A 13249-nucleotide genomic window follows, 5' to 3' on the forward strand; every position below is an offset into this window, starting at 1 on the left:
TCTTACAGAATTCAGCTGTTTATCTTGAACATAACCCACGAGGCTTTTCTGCGATCTCAGTTTTCTCTTGAATGTTATTTTGGGGAGCAAAATCAGCATGCGTGACGTTATACTTCCAGACTGAGTAAGAGTGAGGCAAATCAGACTTAGCTCTTCAGCAAGGGTTGTTCAGGTGTCTGTCAGTGCTTATGGTGGCAAAGGCTGCAATTATGTATGTTCACTGGTGTGACCCAGATATGGCCATCTGCAGATTACATTCTGCATATGCATACAAACGGAATCCCATGAACAGTTTAGAATCTGAAAGTTTCTTTTGCTTTGATTGAACTCTTCATCCAAAGCAGTTTTCTATTTATTCTGTACTTCTCAAGGACCATTAGTATACCTTAAAACGATTTTTTGTACAGTAGTCCTGTGGATGCTAATTAGAAAATCATCGGCCCTTGTAGTCTTTTGGAATCGCCCAGAAAATTAACATAATTGGCTATTTCTTGCATCCTGAAGTTTCACATACTTGATGAAGGACACATTCGTCTTGCATTGATCCTTCCTCAATTCCCCATCCCCCCGTTCTTTGCACCTAATGGGTATTCAGTAAATCTTGGTTGAAATAAATGTGTCTTCTAAATCTTTCAAAGTCAGTCCTTAAGTCCTCTGTCCAGTTAACACTCTAGAATATTTCAAAACAGTCGAGCTGTGTGTTCACCAGTCCCTTTCAACTGCAATGCCCTATGAGTCCCACTGTAAACTCAGATTACTGAGTCCCTGTGGGAGTAGGTAGAATATTGACCCAAGCCAAGAGTGAGCTTTGGGATTAGATTTGTGGCTTTGACTTTGCAATCTCTTGTACTTGATGGTACATGTCTACTAAGCCTTAGCATGCTCCTTTTGTGGGCGCCTAGGATGTATGGTTGTGACTCTGCCTTGATTTTCTTCCCTAATTAGCACTTATTTCTTCACTAGAACTGCAACTTGTTTAGGATTCAACTTAGCTGGGGTCTTGGTACCTTGCTTAAATCATGCTAGTTCCTTCTCCAAGGCGCTGAATCATATGCAAAAAACTTAGGCCACTGTCTGTATTTCTCCTGTGAATGTATTTAGGACCAAGACTATTCTTCCACCGCACACTTGACCTAAGGAAGTTGATGTCACTTACATCTATGACATTGAATCATGCTGACTGAATTTGCTCACCTCAGTTTTCTATTTTCCTTAGCCATTCAAACATCTAACTATCCAGTTATTTATTCATTGATTCTCTTACCCTTCTATGAGGACTACTCTGCCCCAGGCACAATTTCAAAAGAGATTCTGTCTTTTGGACCTGCATTTTGGATTGTCAACTACTATACCAAGATCTGGTTCTACACCTGGTCACTTTCCCATATCCCTTGATTTTCACCCATACCCAGCTTCTCCTTCTTATCAGCCCAGGCACAGAAGTGCTTACTTGTCCCGTATCCAAGCCTACCCTTTTCACAAGGGCTCAACTAACTTTAGTCTTTATATAGTCCATCTACTCTTGCCAAGTACATCCTATTGTTTATTTACAGTTTATATGGCAGTTAGGGTTAAGAATTGATTTTATAACCTTAAAGGAAGAATCAAATCATATAAGTTAATTAATTGGACACATATTTATTGATTACCTCGCATGTCTCAGGCATAGTGGGATACAGAGAACAAGACAGACAAGATCCCTACTAGGAAGGTTATGATCTAGCAAGGGAAGCATTCATTTTTCTAGGACAGTCAATCCCTCATTATTCCCAGATTCCATATTTGCAAATTCACTGACTCACTAAAATTTATTGTGACCCCCAAATCAGCACTTTCATGGTCATTTGCAGACAGGCACTGAACAGCAAAGAATTTGAGTTGCCCAACCCCCGTGATCCCAGTAGAGATTAAACAAAAAAACCACTGCCTTCTTATTTCAGTTTACGTGCTGTAAACAAGTATCGTTTTCGTGGCAGATTGAGTGCAAGGTGTTTTGTATTTTTGTTGGTGAGTTTGCTGTTTAAAATGCCCCGCCCCCAATTTACTGCTGTCTAGTGTTTCTAAGCACAGGAAGGCTGTGCTGTGCCTTACAGAGAAAATCCCTGTGTTAGATCAGCGTCATTCAGCCATAATTATAGTGCTGCTGGCTCTGATTTCAATGCTAATGAATCAACTGTATATATTTTAAAAGGTGCTTTAAACAGATATACACATAAACAATGTTTTGGATTGAGTAGTTGACAAAAATGTAATGGCCAAAGATTCACAGGAACATAACCCTGTTATAACATTTCCCCAGGAGCAATGCTTCAGTATTCACTAATTTAGTTTTCATGATGACTTTATAGAACATAAGTACTTGAATAATCCCCTATAAATTAATGAAAACCTCTTTAATTGCTTTTATGATAAGTATTACAAATTAATGGTACTCCATACCATGAGAGTATATAATAGAGGAACTTCATCAGAGAGGGTAGGAAAGGCTTTCCTGAAGAAGTTATATTTCAGCTGTGACATGAAAGAGATGTGGGGATTAGCTGAGTCCAGAGTGTGAGGAAGAGGCCTTCAGATAGAAGGGACAGCCTGGGCAAGCCCATGAGGCAGGAAGGAGTGTGCTTTGTTTGAGGAATAAAAGAAGGCCACTGTGAGAGGATGATTTTGTATATGGGGGAGAGAGTGATGAAAAGTAAAGTTGTGAACATGGACAGGGCCTTGTGGGCTAGGTTAAGGATTTGAAATTTACTGAACAGCAAGAAAAAGCTGTTGATTTACTTTCATTGGAGGACTGATTAGTCTTTCTGCTCTAGGAAGAATGGATTAAAGACAAAGTGGAAATGGGGTGACCATTAAGAGTGTTTCAGGAGCCCAGACAGGGGATGATGATAGTTTGAACTAAGTTGTGAGACTGGGTATAGGGAGAAGATATATAGAAGGACACATAGAGATAGATTTATAAGAAATATCAGAGGTAAAAATGACAACATTCAGTGACTGAGGGGACATGGAGGATGAAGTTAAAGGAGGGTCATCATGGGAGGATCATCTCGGTAGAGCATTTCTGAAAGGGGGGAACTCTGCAGGAAGAACACAGAGACAATGTCGTAAATTTTGTTTCCAGTAATGGCTACAGTGAGATCTCCCATCTTGTCTGCTTTCCTGCAGTCTGACCTTACCACTACTAAAGAGGTAGGATTTATTTCCCCAATCCTTGAATCTGGGCTGCTTTCATGACCCTCTTTGTCTAGTAGAATTAAATGAAAGTGATGCTGTATTGCTTCTGAGACTAGACCTTAAGAGAATTCCAGCTTCTGCCTTCATCTCTTGGAATACTTCTTGGAATCCAGTTGCCATCTGTGAAGAAGCCCAAGCAGCTACACGGAGAAACTTACACGGAGGAGAAATAGGACCATGGCTGATCACCCCAGCTGACTTATAACAAGTGGCCAGCATCAGCTGCTAGCCATGTGAGTTTTAGACCTTCCAGCAGTTGCCCCACATGGAGCAGAATAATATCCAGATAAGCTTCAGAATCATGAGAGAAAAAATTTAATCTTCTAAGCCTTTCAATTTTGGAGTGATTCTTTATACAGCATAGATATCCGAAACAGAGATAGATAGGGATTCAGTTTGGGGAATGTCTATGAAATGCTGTGGAACATTCAGGTAAAGATGGCTCTCAGGCAGCTGGTTATAAAGCCTGGAGCTGAGAAGTGACATCTGGGTTAGAGATATAACTTTGGGGGTTGCTAGCATATAAATCGTGTTTTTAGCCCTAGAAGTTGATAAAACAAACAAACAAAAAAAAACTAGTGAGAATGTAGAGTGAAAAAAAAAAAAGCACAAAATGGAATTAGGACTAGGCTTTGAAGAAATCTCACATTTAATGGTCATGATTGGAGAATGTGCCCTCAATGGAGATTAAGAAGGAAAAGCAAGAGAGTTTTCTTGGTATCACAGAAGCCAAAACAAGAAAGAGACAATTTCCAAAAAGAGAGTGTGCTCAATAGTAGTTTCAAAAGCTAAAGAGAAGGTACATTAAATGAGTTCAAAAAGTATCCTTTATTGATTTGGAAGCAAGGTGGTCATTGCTGAGTCATCTAAGTAAATTTCCAGAGCCCTGTGATTGACTTTTCACACTGCTGATATTTTTATTTTAACCATTTTAGGTAGAATAGCTGACATTGCACCATTAAGTGTATGCAAGGCATTGTATTGGGTTCTTCATATATTATGTCACCTCTAATTTAACCATTATAACAACGATATTTATTTTTGAAGCAACTAAAGCTTAAGGAAAGTGAATGAGCTCCCCAAATTATTCAGCTAGTAGGTAGGCTACATGGCCTCTGTTCACTTTTCCATGACCCCCATCTCTATCCCCACCCCCAGCCCCATCATATTTACTGCTCTGAGAGTCTATTGAAGAAAAGAAAGCCACATATGCAAGTCTGATACAATTGTGTCCATAATGAGTAGAAAAGTACCTAATACTGAGATATTATTGTTAATTATCTTAGGTATAATAATGGTCATTTTCATGGGTTTTTTAGAGCCTCTATCTTTTAGAGGTAAAAAATGAAGTACTTATGGATGAAATTTTGTATCTTGCATGTGCCTCAAAATAATCTGTTTGAGAGGGGAAGTAGATAGGTGTAGATGAAATTAGATTGGCCATGGGTTGATACTTGTTGAGGCTGTGTGATGAGTAAAAAGGGAGCCATTATACCATACTCTCTGCTTTTCTGTACTTTGAACATTTTTAAGTTAAAAAAAATAAGTGTCTCAGTGAGATTCTGAGGTCTTCACAGTGAATAAAAGTGCATGGGCTTTATAATAGATATTTTGGTACTTAGAGTTTTATTTCTGGTGTTTTTTCTCTGGTGTCATGGGTAGTTAGAGGTGCTGAATAGATGGCCCTGGACATAGAAAGAACTATTTATTAAGAACTCTATAAAATCTGCAAAAAGAAAAAATGAACCTCAAATTTTAAGTTACTGAATAAATGCTAAATGTGACATTCATTATGACTCTATAAGCTTAGTAGCATTTGAGAGCTGACAATTAATTAGCCGAATAGCTTTATAAAATGCACGTTGCTTTTAATTGCTATGGCCCATTTTCCTTGTTTAATACAAAATTGGAAGCTGTTAAATGCATCAGAAATCTTTCTGGATTTGCTGTTGCATGGTTCCACAGGAATTTCCCCCCTGGAGACATGGTAATTTTGCAACTTTTAAATATTCAACACAACTCTAATTATAAATAGTTCTCTTTCAAAAGCGACAGCCAGACTCTCGGCACAAACCACCTCTTATTATATGGGTAAGGATGACAGCATGATGACTGATGATATGTGTTAGAGTCCCTTATTTCTCTTAATTAGAATTTTCTCTGCATTATCATGCTTTGTAACTAATCAGCTCATTCCTGACAATGGTTAATGTGATAGGGAATGTTTTATTGGGAATAACTTTGTATTTCATCGGGAGAAACAAGCCCAGACAGTCTGTGTGGTAACCTTTGTGGGCGGAGGAAGAAACCTCTCCCAACTCCTTCTAATTTTTCTGTTCTACTTGGGCTGGTCAGGATATGAGGACAGATAGGGAAAGAGTTCTTTGCTCTTAGAATTGGAGGAATAGATACGGAGGGAAAAGGATGCAGCCTTGGGATAGAAGGCAATGAGAAGGGTAGAGAAGGTGACCATATGGGGCCATAAATCAGTAGCTACCCGGGCAACAAATCTGACCCTGGATATCTGGTTCATGACACACCAGTTATTTCTTGAGCACCTGCTGTGGCCACTGTGGGGAAACAGAAAAGACTCCAGAGACATTTTCCTTGCCTTCAATTCTAGTTAGAGGCAGGCCATCTACAATTTGATATCCTCCTTGAAGGCAAAGACTCAGGTCTCTTTGGTTCGCCCCTATATCCCATTGCCTAGTACCAGGTATAGCTCACAGTCATTAACTTTAATAAATTACTTGCTAAGAAATGGATGGATGAATTAATGAATAGTTATGGGACCACTTACACAATGTCAAAATAACCCACTTCAAACTAAATATGTAAACGCTGGCAGGGTGGTAACAGAATATAGGAATGATCAGAGCAGGATGAAGTTCTGTAAGAAGATGTCAGACTTCTGGAAAGCCTCCCTTCGAGCCCATTCCTCCTGTATCCCAAGACAGGATCAAGTAAGATAAAGACTATGGGGATTAAACTGCCCAGACCCACCCCCGCCAAACACTCATGGAACATTTGTGACAGCAGGACTCCTAGGAACTGTCCTTCAGGTAGGTGAGAGAGTGTCTGGTTGTTATAAGGTGAGAGACTTTCAGCTCTCAAAGCTTGTGCAGAAACTCATGGGAGAAGAGACCATGTAGCTTTATCAGAGTCCCAGGTGAGCTGGATGCAGGATGCTGGTGGATCTCAAGATTTTTCTGACTCTGTGTTGTGGCCAGTCCTGTGTCCCTTGAAGCATAAGGAGACAATGTCACAGAGGTCAGTTTTTATGGTGCTGTGCAAAAAGGGATTTCTGAGCCTTATACACATGACTTGATGGGAGACCCATGGCACCGTTACTGCAACACTCCAGAAGACTCAAAAAAGATACTATACTTTGCCTTCAACCCATAGATTGCTCCCTGCCAACAAAATGAGGACTATGTGATAGGTCTGAAAATGTAATTTTTGTTTGTGAATCCTCCTGTGGATTCAGCAAAATACCTGATCTGAAACAAGTATTTGGATCATTTTGTGGAGTTGCTTTATCTATAAATTCGCATATTTGTCCTTCAAAGTAGTGCCATATATGAAATAAAGTAATCCAACTAGAGAATTTATGATGAACACTCTCCCATCACCCTTCCCACATGCAGACATTCGGGAACTTCTTGTTTCTTTTTCTTCCAGTGAACCTGTGAAGGTTTTGCTAAGTGGAACATATTGATTAATTATCATCGCATGACCAGACCTCTGCTTAGGAGAAAATATCATTGTTATAGATAGAATTATGTCCCCCAAAATTCATATGGTGAAGCCCTAATCCCCAATGTGTCTGTTTTTGGAAATAAGGCTTTTATGGAGATAATTACGTTAAATGAGGTCATAAGGGTGGAAACATAATCCAATAGAACCGGTGTCTTTATAAGAAGAGGAAGTAATACCAGGGATGCACATGAAATGAGGAAAGACCATGTGAAGATACATCAAGATGGCAGCCATCTGCAATCCAAAGAGAAAAGTTTCACCAGAAACTGACCCTTCTGGCACCTAGATCTTGGACTTTCAGCCTCCAGCAATGTGAGAAAATATATTTCTGTTGTATAAGCCACTCAGTCTGTGGTATTATGTAATGGCAACCCTAGCAGACTAATACAATCATCTAAAAGTAAATAACTAAAACATGGCTTCAGTTCTCAATGAAGCTAAGTTCAGTTGAGGAGAAAAGACTAATGTACATGAAATAGAGAAGATATACTGCTATATTGAGTAACTCTGCCCATAATATAATAAAAATAATAGCCTATGTTCATGGTCAACTTTCTGTGTGATCATGTCAACTTTATGTTTGATCCTTGTTATGGGTTCAATTGTGTCCCCTCCCCCAAAAAGGATATGTTAAATTCTTAACTCCTAGTACCTCAGAATGTGACCTCATTTGGAAATAGGGTCTTACAGAGGTAACTGTGTTCAAATGAGGTCATTAGGGTGGGCCCTAATCCCTTGTAACTTATGTCCTTATAAAAAAGGGAAATTTGGACATAAACACAGATATGCACAGAGGGAAGACGATGTGAAGACAGACATGCACAGAGGGAAAACGATGTGAAGACACATAGGAAGAAGGAGCCATGTAGCTGGAGTAATGCATCTACAAGCCCAAGAAGACCAAGCGTTGCAGGCACACAGTAGAAGCTGGAAGAGGCAAGGAAGGATTCTCTTCACAGCCAGCAGAGAAAGCATGGTTCTGTTGACACATGGACTTCGGATGTCTATCCTCCAGAACTGTGAGACAATACATTGCTGCCAGTTTTTGGTTCTGGCAGCCCTAGGAAGCCAACACCGCCCTGCTCTCAGAGCTGGAGAGAGGGCAGTTTAACAGGACAGCTTCTCAGTCGCTAATCCATAGGTGGTTTTAAACTATGACTGGAATCATTTAGAAATTATAGGACCAGCTACCTCAGGTTTCCTCACATGAGGTGAAGTGACCCTGCTGGAGTCGTAAGGTGTCACTAGTGGAAAGAAGAAAATAATAATAATTTAAAACATCACTTACTATCACCCAAGTAATGTTGTTGAGTATTTTTGTGATGTACACACGATTTGCATGGTGACTTCCTATAAAACAGATACTGTTATTATCTCATTTTACAGATGAGGAAATGAGAGTCAGAGAAATTAAATGATTTGCTTCACTTGTCCTTAGTCACACAGCTGGTAAATCACAGAGCTGGCATTCAAACGAAGGTTTCCTAGAGCTAGATATTGCAAGGTGAAAGGATTTGGTAAATAAAGAAGAGAGTAGGAAGTGCTTCTGAGCTGGGAGAGTAAACATGGTTATTTGCACTAGAGATATTTTCAGGCGTACATAAAGGAGAGAGGGGAAAGTGTGACTGGGGAATTAGGAGCCTAACATAACAGGATTGGAGTGGGCAAAAATTCAAGGTGGCTATTCAGTTCCATATAAGGTCAAATTTTCCCCATCCTTAGGGTTTCCCCATCCTTACCATAGATTAAGAAAAGATAAATGAACAATAGAACTTGACCTAAATTCATTTAGTGTATCCTCTTAACGTGAAATTCTCTGTCCTCTTCTTGCTTCTTCTCTACCTCCTTATCTCTTGAGATTCTACCTGGTGTGGAGAACTATAGAGATCGTTGATCATATCGATCACATGGAAAATCCATATGTCCCTTCTGAGATTTACATAGAAGAATCTAAGCAAATAATGGGCATTTTCTCCAGAGTTATGTTGTAGTTTACAAACAAGTAGTAATATCCATTACCTTTCATTCTCCATTCATGAATCAATGTGCTATAGTAAAAATAGTAACATAACATGGTAAAACAAAACAATAACTGCAAACTTAATGCAGATGTTTGGATGGAAAGACCATCTGCTTTCCTGAAATTCCAAATTGTAGAGTAGTTAACAAGAAACAGCTTTGTAGGAAAAGTCGACAGCCAAATATGGCCAAATACAAACATAAGGATTTACTTAAGAGATAAGAGCAAGTCGTCATTAATAAAACAGGGAGAGGGTACAGCACTGTGCAGAAAAAAACTCTCATTTGTGACTGGAAGATCTGATTTTGGTTCTGCTGCTGTGTGTCTTTGGGGTGTCTCTTCACCTCCCAGGGCCTCGCTGTTCTCATCTACCAAATGAGTAGCTTTCATCAAAAATCACAAATTCCTCTTAAGCTCTCATTCCGCCTTGTTATGTATAGAACTCAGTGTTTCTCACTATAGACCTTAGTGCCTAAACATACTTTCAATTATCTTTAGTATTTGAACCTCATTAAGATGGGGAATATCTTCTCGAAGCATTATGCTCTGGCTGGGAAATCTCTATCCTGATCCAATTAGAATGACAATAAATGCAAATCATTGGTGTCTAAATGAGGAAGATGTTATCCTAGTTGAGCATATAAGCAGGCCCAGGTGGTTACACTAACAATCTTTCTCTGCTCAGGACCTTTTTGCGCCATATTGATAATTTATTCCCTGGCAAATGACTCTGTATCTTAGATTCTGAACCTAGCTGCTTATAGTTGTACCAATATACAAGCAATAGCCAATTGCTTGAATTATCACCCCAAATATTGAATAGTTATTAAAGTCACTACAATCTTCTGGATTTCACGTATTATTTACATGGAGTTCCTTCAGTATATCATTTAGGTATAAAGCAGATAATGACACCATGCATAATTTTTTGGGAAAAGTGTAGTGTTTCTCTCTCATAATTAATCTATCTATTTAGAAGTTCTGTCCCCATGCTTTCCCTCCTTATTATTCTTCCCCAAATTAAAAGGAATAACTTGATTGATCAAAACTGGGGACATTCGTTGAGCCACATTTTCTATGGGACAGGATGACCAATATAAAAAGGCAACCCCGGACCTTCTGTTGTGGTGTTGTGTGCTGCATTCTGCTGGTGACGATGTTTGGGGCAGGCCCTTGTCTTCCATTCCTCTGGCTGGGTGGGAGAATACATCCCTTCTGCAGATCTAGCTATCCTCACCCAGGTTGACCCCAGGATTCAGCTTTCTGAAGGAAATAAGAGGTGCTCACCTCAAATCCAAGCTACATTCACCAAAACCATTTACCAGAACCCCCGCATTTGAGAGTCATTGGGTGCTTGCCCAGCCATGGGTAAAGCTGATGGGTTATATCAGTTTCTTGAATCCATTAGTTAGGACCCAGGTTAGGAGCGGGGAGTCTTGGCCCCCTCCCAACTTCCAGCATTGTTGTATGTCAGCGTTGTCGACAAGAGCTTGCAAACTCCTGACTCTTCATCTGATTCAATCTGCCTCTTCAGAAATTCTCTCTATCCCAGTTTTCAAGACACATCTGTGTGTACATATATGCTTGTATTTTAAAGTAATCCTGTTTTAACTAGCATAGCTGTTACTTTTATGTGTTATTATAAAACAGTGCGTCAGATGTCAGCATGTCTCCCTCCATATGTTTTCCCTGTGTCTTCTGACACTGCCTTTCCCAGAGCCCAGAAGAAGCAGAGGGAGTCTGTGGCTTGCCTGGAGGGTCATAGTACAATTCTGAAGGGCTATGTCTTCTCACTTAGTGCTTCTCAACTCCCTTTTGCTGAGTCAGGAAGATCCTCCCCTATCTCCAGCACCCTGTGCTTTTGGGCATGGAGCCTAGTTCTTAAACCCCAGTCTAACCCAATGCTGAAATTGCTCTTGCTGCCATTTTATTGTGGCAGATGGGAACTTAGACAGTGTTTTGGATTTTATATCTTCTAATGGCAAAAACTAACATGTTCCTTTGGGCTTGTAAAACTCCCTTGCATTTATACATGCTTTATGGTTCACAAGGTATTTTCATATCTATTTTCTCCATTGAGGTTTACAACATTAAATACTTGCACAATACTTATTATACATACACAAATTAGAATGGTGACAAATCAGCCAGGTGTTTTTGAATGCTTGCTGTATGCTGGGCATTAGGAATTTGAAGGTGAGCTTATTATTATTGCTATGAATATTGATATTGGTATTTATTTGTCTATTTATTTATTACTTTGTTCCATTTTATAGAAGAGGTTACAGTCTAAGAGAAACTAACTGAATTATCTTAGGTCACCCAGATAGTAAACATTGGTGTGAAATTCTCAAACCTAGACTTTTTCTTTTCAATTTTAGTATGTTCCTTTTATACACCATTATAACTTATCCCTCAGTTAGGTTCTTCTAACTTAGCACTTTTCTTTGGAAAGATTTTTTTTTTTTTTCTGTTTTAGCTCAAAGGCTAACAGAATAAGCAACTATTTACTGAATGTCTAATGGCCCCTCGGTATTAATCATTAATGCTAAGCTAATGTCAGAAGTGAGAAGGAATGTCCTGAAAAATATAGATTTAGAGAATTCAGGGTAAAGAGATACAAGAAACAGGAAGGTAGCCCTTGCTGCAAAAACATAGGTATTAAAATGATCTTTTTGTACTTTCTTCACTGGTAGGTAGATTGTCTAATGTTTTTCTGGATTGGCAGTTTCACTTCTTGGGCACATTGAGAATTGGACTTCATTTTTCAAAAAAATATGGTTTATATCATTATATAGGTTTTAACATATAAATGTTAAATAGAAACTAGAAAATTATTGTGAATGATTAGAAAGGAACTTAACTGAAAAGCTATTAGAGATACCAACAAAACTCCAAAATTAAGTGAGGCATGAAATAAATATTTTAAAAATTACCTTGCCTCTGTACCAGTAATATGCTAGACAACTTATTAAAATAAGAGATGATATTCAAAATAGCAAGAAAAATACTAAAGACTTTGGAATAAACTTAGAAAGTAATATATTGTTCCTAGAGAGAAAACTTAATCAAGGGATCAAATATTACACTTTAACACATGGATAGAAAAACTGAATATTAGAATTAATTAATACTCATAACACTAATTCCTCATAAAAATATACAAGTTAAATGCAATTTCCGTTAAAATCTTTGAAGGACATTCTCTAGATTTTGCCATAGTTATTCGGAAGTTAACATTAAAAAATGTTGCAATAAACCAAGAAAATTTTGAGCAAGAAGAGTAGGGAAGGGCACATTTGACTTCTGAGATATTAAAATATACTAGAAGGTTCCTAAAATCAAAATATGATGTTATGGTTCAGGATTGGACAGATAGCACAGAAATAGGTTTTGGTGCAAGTAAGCAATACACATACAAATGGCAAATAAATATATCAAAGAGTTCAATTTCTAATAAAATATCTTAATAAAATATATTATTTTTCATCTATTAGGGTGAAAATTATTTGGCAGTACTTTTAAAATGATAATGTTTAGTGGCATCATGTTCAAGACATGATCACAAAAGTAGTCATGGGAATTGTGGGTGGAAAAACAGGATAAGCTGTTACACTTTTTTACTGCTACACAAGAAGGAGTATGAGTTAATATGACCATTTTAGAGGGAGTCAAGAGCAATCAAAAGTCTTAAAAATATCCATGACCTTTGGCCCAATCACTTGATTTCTAGAAGTGCAAGGAAATAGAGATGTATAGAAATCATAACCTATAGGTATATTTATTGCATTATTATTTATTTTTAACAAAAATCAGAAACCTTCTAATGTTTAATAATGACTAATTAAACTGTGATATATATGTACATGTATATACATATATACACATACATGCAAATGATCAACTGCTTTGTAACCATCAATGCATTTTCAAAGAATATTACATAAAGTGGGGAAGTGATCAAAATATGTTAGATGAGAAAAAAACAGAATCCGTGATCATATATATGAATGAAATATGGAGTTAAAAAACCTACCACGCTGTTAATAATGGCTATGTGTGGGAGATAGAACTTAAGATCATTTCAATGTTACTATTTATATTTTTTCATATTTTCAAAATTGCCTACAAAGATCATGTCTCATAGTTACACTTTAAAAAATGAATGATATTTATTATTTTTAATAATATTTCATTATTTAATTAAAAGTAATATTTTATGTATCCAAATCCAGA

Source organism: Phocoena sinus, chromosome 11, assembly GCF_008692025.1.
Source record: "Phocoena sinus isolate mPhoSin1 chromosome 11, mPhoSin1.pri, whole genome shotgun sequence".
In the NCBI taxonomy this organism is placed as follows: Eukaryota; Metazoa; Chordata; class Mammalia; order Artiodactyla; family Phocoenidae; genus Phocoena; species Phocoena sinus.